Below are 8,209 nucleotides of genomic sequence, written 5' to 3'. Positions count from 1 at the left end.
CAGCACTTGGGAGACAGAGGAAGGCAGATTTCTGAGTCTGAGGCTGGTCTGGTATACAGAGTGAGTTCCAGGACAGCCATAGCTACAGACAGACAAACCCTGTCTTGGAAAAACATACAAACCAAAAAAAAAAAAAAAAAAGAGAAAATCACACTGTAGTGTTTTTTCATAACAGTAAAACCCTAACTAAGACACAGATACACACACACACACACACACACACATACATTTTCATTACCCATTGATATGCTGATGGATAACTAGGTTTGTTCCATTTCCTTGTTAATTTAAGTTCTGCTGTTAAAAAAAAATGTGGATATGCAGGCATCTCCATACTAGGACACAGAGATGTTTTTTTGGGGGAATATGTCCAGTAGTGGTATAGCTGGGTCATATGGTAGTTCAATTTTTGGTTTTCCAGAGAAACTCCCATGCTGATTCTGACAGTGGTTATACCAGCTTACAGTCCCACCATCAGTGAAAGGAAGTCTTCTTTTCCAAGTCCTCACCAGCTCAGTGATCATTTGGTTTTGTGATAGTAGCCATTCTGAATGGATGATTTCTTCATGTTCTCAGTTAGTAGGCAGAGTGATCCTTCAAGAAACTAGTTAATAAAGTTGCAATTTTCTTTGCATAACATAGAATTCATTTTAACACACGAAAACACTTCATTTTAAAAAGGAAGACTAATAATCTTGAAAAATAATAAAAAGTTCTATAATGTAATTTTACTCTCATCTGAATTTAGACCTGGTTGATTTAGAGTTTGAGGGTCAGATTCTTTGACCTTTGAACTTTCTGCAATCAATTTCCCCCATATTAATAATTCACCATGATTGACAAGTTGTGAATCTCCTCTCTGGAGATATTTATAGGGATAAAAATTCAATGTTCTTAGAAAAACAAATTAAGATATCCAATGTAGGTTTATGAGCATCATGGGATCTGATCCAAACTGGTAATTCCCTCAAAGTTTCCAAGTTAGAGTTACAAAACCCTATTACATCAGAGTTTACAAATGAAGCATATAATTAGATGGCTAACAGCTGATGTACACCATACACATGGTGAAGCACTGGACTTATAAGAACTGACTGGAGGCCAGCCTGGTTGTATAGAGGGAATTCAGAACAGCCAAAGCAACACAGAGAAACCCTGCCTCAAAATAAAATAAAATAGATGGAAGGAAAAAAAGAATAGAAGGAAGGAAGGAAGAAAGGAAGGAAGGAAGGAAGGAAGGAAGGAAGGAAGGAAGGAAGGAAGGAAGGAAGGAAGGAAGGAAGAAGGAGAAATTGGTAGGAGAATAGCATGTTTCTTTGGAAGGGCTGTGTCAAGTGCTTAAGACAGGCAGGAGGTGTGAAAGTTCAAAACAGGAGGGCACTGGACAGGCCAGTCCGATGGAGGCAGGTCCAAGTTTCTTAACTGAAATCCCCTCTTCTCATTAATGTTTACATTTGTGCCAATCTGACAAAATGTACCCAGCATAGAGAGGGGTAGAGAATGAGAGAGACAGACTGAGAGGGAGAGGGGGAGGGGAGGGGGAGGAGAAGAGACAGAGGGAGAGAGAGAGACAGAGACAGAGATACAGATAAAGATAGATAGGTAGATAGATAACTAGGTGAGGAGCAGGAGCAGAAAATACAAGTTAGAATAGACAACAAAATCAAGGAATCAACACATACAAGTGCAGATCTGGGGGTGCAGACACCCAAACGTGAAAATATCTCAGTCATGAATATGACTTTAGTACAAATTCTCGACTTTACCTCCATAAATGCTGATTCAGTTAATATGGTAAATTGGGAATCAGGCCAGGTGTTTTGTATTTAACAAAGCTTTCAGGAAGAGGCCATGAAGCAGTTTAGTGCACATGCTTGAACTTCTCTTGCCATGAATACGATCCTCCTGGGGTTCAGGGAGTGGGAAACACTATGTATAGAGAAAGAATGAGTATATACACAATGGAGTACTATTCAGCAGAAGGAAGGGTGAATGCACTATTTCTAGGGAAATGGATGTTAAATAGAGATGACTTTCTTAAATATAATAAGCCAACCCAGAAAGGCAGATATTAGATTTTCTTTCATATGTGGAATATAGATTTCACAAAAAAGACACATTAAGTCAAAGGGAGGCCAATGGGAGAGGGACAAGAGAAGGAGATGAATATGAGCCAAGCATTTTCTGTGAATATATAAAAATGTCAAAATGAAATCCACTGTTCTGTACAATTAGGATATGCTAATAAAAAGTTCAGCAATGAAGAGGCAACTTGGGTTTCCTCACATTTTTAAGGAGGTGATAATAGCCAAACAGCAGGCTGTGTCCGTAGACAACACAGTGTGGTGGAATGACAGGCATCTGGTGATGAGTTCTGGGGTCTAGCCTTTATGAGTCTTGGGGCAAGCCTCGGGCTCTTTGGCATCACTATTATTACTTCTAAAATAAGGGAATAGAGGGGAGAGATAGTCTTTTAGTTTCTCCTCTGGAGAGGGTTTCTATTGTGAAGAGACAACACGACCGTGGCTACTCTAACAAAAGAAGACATTTCATTTGTGTTGCTTTTACAGATTCAGAGGTTTCGTCCATTATCAGGTGGGAAGCATGGTCTGAAGCAGGCAGACATGGTGCTGGACATGTAGCTGAGAGTTCTACGTCTGGATTGACAGGCAGCAGGCAGAGGGAGTGAGACTGAGCCTGGCTTGGGCTTCTGAAACCTCAAAGCCCACCCTCAGTTCCTCCAACAGAGGCAAACCTACACTAACAAGACCACACTTCCTAATAGTGCTACTCCCTGTGGGCCTATGGGTCCTATTTTCATTGAAACTACCACAGGATCTATGCAGGAAGATCTCCTGGTAGCTCTATGAAGCCAGTTCCTGCTTCTAGAAACTCAATAAATATGAAATGTCTACAAACACCAGTTGTTTAGTAACACAATACCAGTACCAATGGTATTTTTTGCAGCACCTCTCAGGTCTCATAATTTATCTTCCCACTCCTGATGTGCTCACCCAGACCCAGTCAGATAGACTTCTTTTTGTGAAGTTATAACTTCACAATGAGCAAAATTAGATTTAGAGAAGACAGGAGACAGCGCAAGGGTTTAGGGGAAAGAGGTAAAGCTCATAGCTCTAGCCTTGAATCATGACTTCATGTTTATTTACAACCTCTGAAATGTGCCTTACTCTCTGGGTGTTAGCGTCCTCATTTCTGTGATGAGGTCACCACAGAACTTCTCTTGGGCATCTCAGTGCACCATGCATAGCGTGAAAGCACTTGCTCTAGCAGCATAGTCCTTGTTAAAGCTGGGGTATGGATAGGAAAGTAGTTAAAATAGAAAATGCATTGTAGTTTCTAGCCCACTGTCTGAGAGGACAGTGCTGAGTCAGAGTTAGAGCACCCTTTGCCTCCCCTCCCATCTCTTCTCTCCTCCTCTTCCTTGCCTCAACTTCCCCATTCTTCTCTATTTTATTTATGGTCTATTATACAAGGATCAACAACTACATTTGGAGGATTCAGAGATGGCTCACTGGTTAAGAGCACTTACTGTTCTGGCAGAGGACATAAATTAAGTTCCCTCCAGGTCGAATGGTTTATAATCACCTATAATTTCAGTTCCAGGAGTTTTGGCATCTTTGGACACCTATATGCACAGGACTCACACAAACTCTCTCTGTGTCTCTGTCTCTCTCTGTCTCTCAGTCTCTCTCTCTCTCTGTCTTTCTGTCTCTGTCTCTCATTTCTCTCTCTCTCTCTCTCTCTCTCTCTCTCTCTCTCACACACACACACACACACACACACACACGCCAATTTAAAACTGTTTTATTTATTTACTTTTCTTGTGGTATTGAGAATTGAACCTAGATAAGGTTTCACAATTGACCTACATCCTGAGCCCTGTCTGTCTGTCTGTCTGTCTGCCACCCACCCTATTTTTCCACATCACGATTTATCTTAGGTGAGACATGCGTGAAAAGTGGGCATTCACCTCATTCTCCAGCAGAGGGCAGTATAACACACCCTGTAGTGTAAACAGACACTGGGAACTGATAAAGCTGTTGAGAAGCAAATCATTACACAAAAACTTGAGAGTTTCTTGTGGGGAAAAAAGTTTAAGGAAAAAGAGTAAGTTACTTTATTGTTGTTATGAATCAGGACAGAATTTTTTCATATTTGCTTTTATTTTTAAATGTCCATTGGTGTTTCGCTTGCATGCCTGCCTGTGTGAAGGTGTCAGATCCCCTGGAAGAGGAGTTAGAGACAGCTGTGATCTGCTATGTGGGTGATGTAAATTGAACTCAGATCCTCTGGAAGAGAAGCCAGTGCTCTTAACTCCTAAGTCATCTTTGCACCTCAGAAATTATTTTTAATTATCACCTTATTTCCCTTTTCAAAAAAAATTGGTACTTTAAAGTACTTCCTGCATTTAAATGCTTTGTGAGCTGCAGTCCTTTGTGGAACCTGTTTCAGGCAATATAAATATTCTCCTAAATTTATAAACTTATTTAGTAAAGTAAACTTATACCTTCTCATTACTAAAAACTCTCCCAAACCTTCATCTTACTAGTTCATTTTATTTGGGATTGAGGAAGCATTTAAAATGAAAACTAAAAGACTATCTCTATGGTTGGAATTCTTTCTCCAAACTCTAATACGTGGATAATATGTTTCCAATGTGTTTGCTGCTCATGCAAACCTAAAAGCATATAAGACCTACAGAATTCTCTCTTAGCCCCCATCTTTGACCCTATCACCTGTTTGGTCATGGTTGTTCTTAGTCCATCCTACGTACACCTCTCTACCAATAAAGACTCAAGCTGATTCAGCTTCTCTTTATAAAGTTTTAACAAACTCTGAGAGAGTGCCAGCACTGGAGCAGGTGGATTATATCAAGTTGTGACTCAGTTGCTTCTCAGCCACGGTGAGACTGATGCTGGAAGTGGAGGAATGGAAGAACAAGGTTTCCAGAGGGAATTTAGGAAAAGTTTCCCAGGGCAAAGAAGCCCTTTAGGTAACTGCTGAGTGAGCCCTTGAGATGACATCACTTCTGTTACTTTTGAATGACTAAGAGGTGAGCTCATTGGCATCCAGGACTCTTCTCTAACCACAATGACTTTGAAGAACCTGAGTTGCTAGAGTGTCTGGCTGAGTAGCTCACTGTAACGAATGCTGTAATTATGCAACTGAAATTTTGGGCTGTTCCAAGAGTTGTATAAATGGAAAATACTGTTCTTAGGACTTTTTACTCTGCTAGGACTCCAAAGTAATGGGAAAGTATTATGAAGAATTACATTTTGGGGGGGCATGGTGGCACACACCTTTAATCTCAACACTCAGGAGGTAGAGGCAAGCAGATCTCTGTGAGTTCAAGGCCAGTCTGATATAGATAGTGAGTTCCAGGCCAGCCAAGGCTACATAGTGAGATTCTATCTAAAAAAATGCAGAAAATTTTATAATACAACATTTATAATCCAACAACTTCATTATTTAGCCAATATGTATTAATATTTTAATCCATGTTTCACCATCACAGAAATAAAGAGTCACTAAAATGAAAAAGTAATACTTTCAAAGAAAGGTGCAGGGGAAAGTGGCTATTGCAGGGATGAAGATCAGCATGAAGGAGGTTCAGGGATTTGAGGAAGGGCCAATAAGAGCAAAGTGTATATGAAAATGCCATAATGAAACCCATTGCATTGGGCACTATCTTTAGAAAGAAAAGAAGACAATTTCAGGGAGTAAGCTTTACTATGAAAAATGTCAACAGAGCAGAAGAATTTACCAGAAGTAGAAGACTGTGTTCAGTTTAAGGCCAATTTTGGTTTAAGTTGTACTTGTGATGTGAGAGGGATATCAAGGGATCCCTTATTGAAGGATACTAACTAATAAGATGGGCTGAAACTTTCTATTATATGTAGCATACTGACCAGAATATACTGAGTCCTCTCAACAAACATTTGTTGATTAAATAAATGCATTTAATCTCTCTATATTTTGATAATGGCAAGAGAATTTTTTTTTGCAAAGGTTCCAGATTCAAGAATGTTATTATTGGGCTGGGAAGATGGCTTGGTGGATAAGAGCACTTGTTGCTCACTGGACAGGTTCTGAGAAAGCACTGATGGGCAAAGTAGATTAGATTTCCTCTTCAAAACCTAAATACATTTATAGAAAGACTTTGCCTCAAAATCAAAACAAAAACCAAAGAAATTACTCCAAACATAAAACCCTAAATATATTAATATTAACAATTCCAATACTGTCAAACATGTTAAGGTGGAGCATCATCTGAGGCCCTTACTATATATGAAATGCTACTTCTTATCTTAGAATATTTTATTTAATACCTATAACAACACAATGATATAAATATTATATTTTCATTTGCCACTATATAACTGAAAATCATATAAAAGGGGAGATAGCTAGCCTAGTGATGATAAAAATACATTTACTAGATGATACAGCAGTAACTAAATGGTAGTGTGAGAAAATAAAGGAAGATCAGCCTGTTTACAAAAAGAGGAGAATGTCTGTGCTAGGCAGAATTCTAAAGATGAATTGCCAAGATTTCCCATCTTGTTCCCTGGGATTGAGACTGCAAAGTGATTTTACACACGTGAATATGTTACACTGCATAGTAAAAGAATTTTGCAGATGCAACTAGCGCTTCTTGACAGTTGATTTCCTTTTGATTGAAAGGAAGATAATCAAGATAGGTACAATTTAATTTGGCGATTCTCCCTTTTTAAAAATATTTATTTTATGTATCTCAGTGCTCTATCTGCATGTACACCTGCAGGCCAGAAGAGGGCATCAGATTCCATTATAGATAGTTGTGAGTCACCATGTGGTTGCTGGGAATTGAACTCAGAACCTCTGGAAGAGCTCTCCAGCCACATGTGATCCTGTTAAAGGCAGAGATATTTTGTGCACTGATTTGAGTTTGAGGATGAAATTGCTCAAGGATACCAAGACCAGAGTTAGAATGTGGGAGCTTCTGCTGATGTTTCCTGGCAGCACCAAGAACACCTCATTCCTATAGCCACAAAGTTATACATTTTGCCATAAATTGAAAGTACACTTTTCTGGGAGCCTCCAGAAAGCAGCAAGACTATCCAATAATCATTAACCTCAAAAACAAATAAGCAGAAAGTAGAGAACCCAGTCCATTTTTTTTTAAACACCATGTATTTCTGACTAACAAGAAACTTGCTATGTAGACCAGGCTTGACTCAAACCCACAGAGCTCTGCCTGCTTATGCCTCCTGAGTGCCAGGATTAAAAGTATGCACTACCATACCTGGTCCTCCAATCAATATTTGGCTGGATGTGGGACATATAAAAATGTGTAATTCTAACTTGATACTGATTTTTTTTAACCATCAAGTTTATAACACAGCATGAAGCAATACAAGATTAAGGTGGGAAGATAGCTGTACTGGAGTAATGATTTCTAATGTGACTAAGTATAAATACAAGGCTAGAAGGTGAGGGGGTCTATGTGGTGCATAGTGTTCCAAGCTACGATAATTATCTTGTAAAAACATTGACATGGACAATTTTTAGAAACTCAAAGATGCCTCATATGGCTTGAGTATGGAATGTGTACATCTATTTTCATTTAGGGAGTACATGACACAGCAGAAGCAGGGATGCAAGAAAAATCTAGAAGAATTTGGAGGAAAGGACACTGTAAATAATGCACAAATGGCTTTATCTATAGTCATGAAGACTATGATAGGACAGGCAAATCAGATGTTCCTTTCAGAAAGGTTTAAACAAGTGAAACAATTGGAGGATGTAACAAGTGAAACAATTGGAGGATGTGATGGTTTGTATATGCTCAGTCCAGAGAGTAGGAGGTGTGACTCTGTTGGAGTAGATGTGTCACTGTGGGTGTGAGCTTTAAGACCTGAGCTACCAGGTAGTCAGTATTGGAGCTCAAATAAGGGGGATACAGTGAAGGACACCTCAGAAGAAGGAGCTCGTGAAAAGGAAAAAGAGAGGTAAAGGAAAAATTAAAGAAGATCTGAGCCAGAGGTGAATAAACCTTGTAAAAATGGACAAAGTAATGGTAGAATGAATTTTGTGTATGCGTTCAGAGTTATGATAGAACTTAGAGGAGCAAAGACAATTCTCATAGATACTTTTAGTCTTTGGAATCTGATTCGAGATAGTTTACGAGAGAGAGAGAGAGAGAGAG

The sequence above is a fragment of the Mus caroli genome, chromosome 1 (assembly GCF_900094665.2).
Source record: "Mus caroli chromosome 1, CAROLI_EIJ_v1.1, whole genome shotgun sequence".
Taxonomy (NCBI): domain Eukaryota; kingdom Metazoa; phylum Chordata; class Mammalia; order Rodentia; family Muridae; genus Mus; species Mus caroli.
This window is presented reverse-complemented; position numbering follows the sequence as displayed.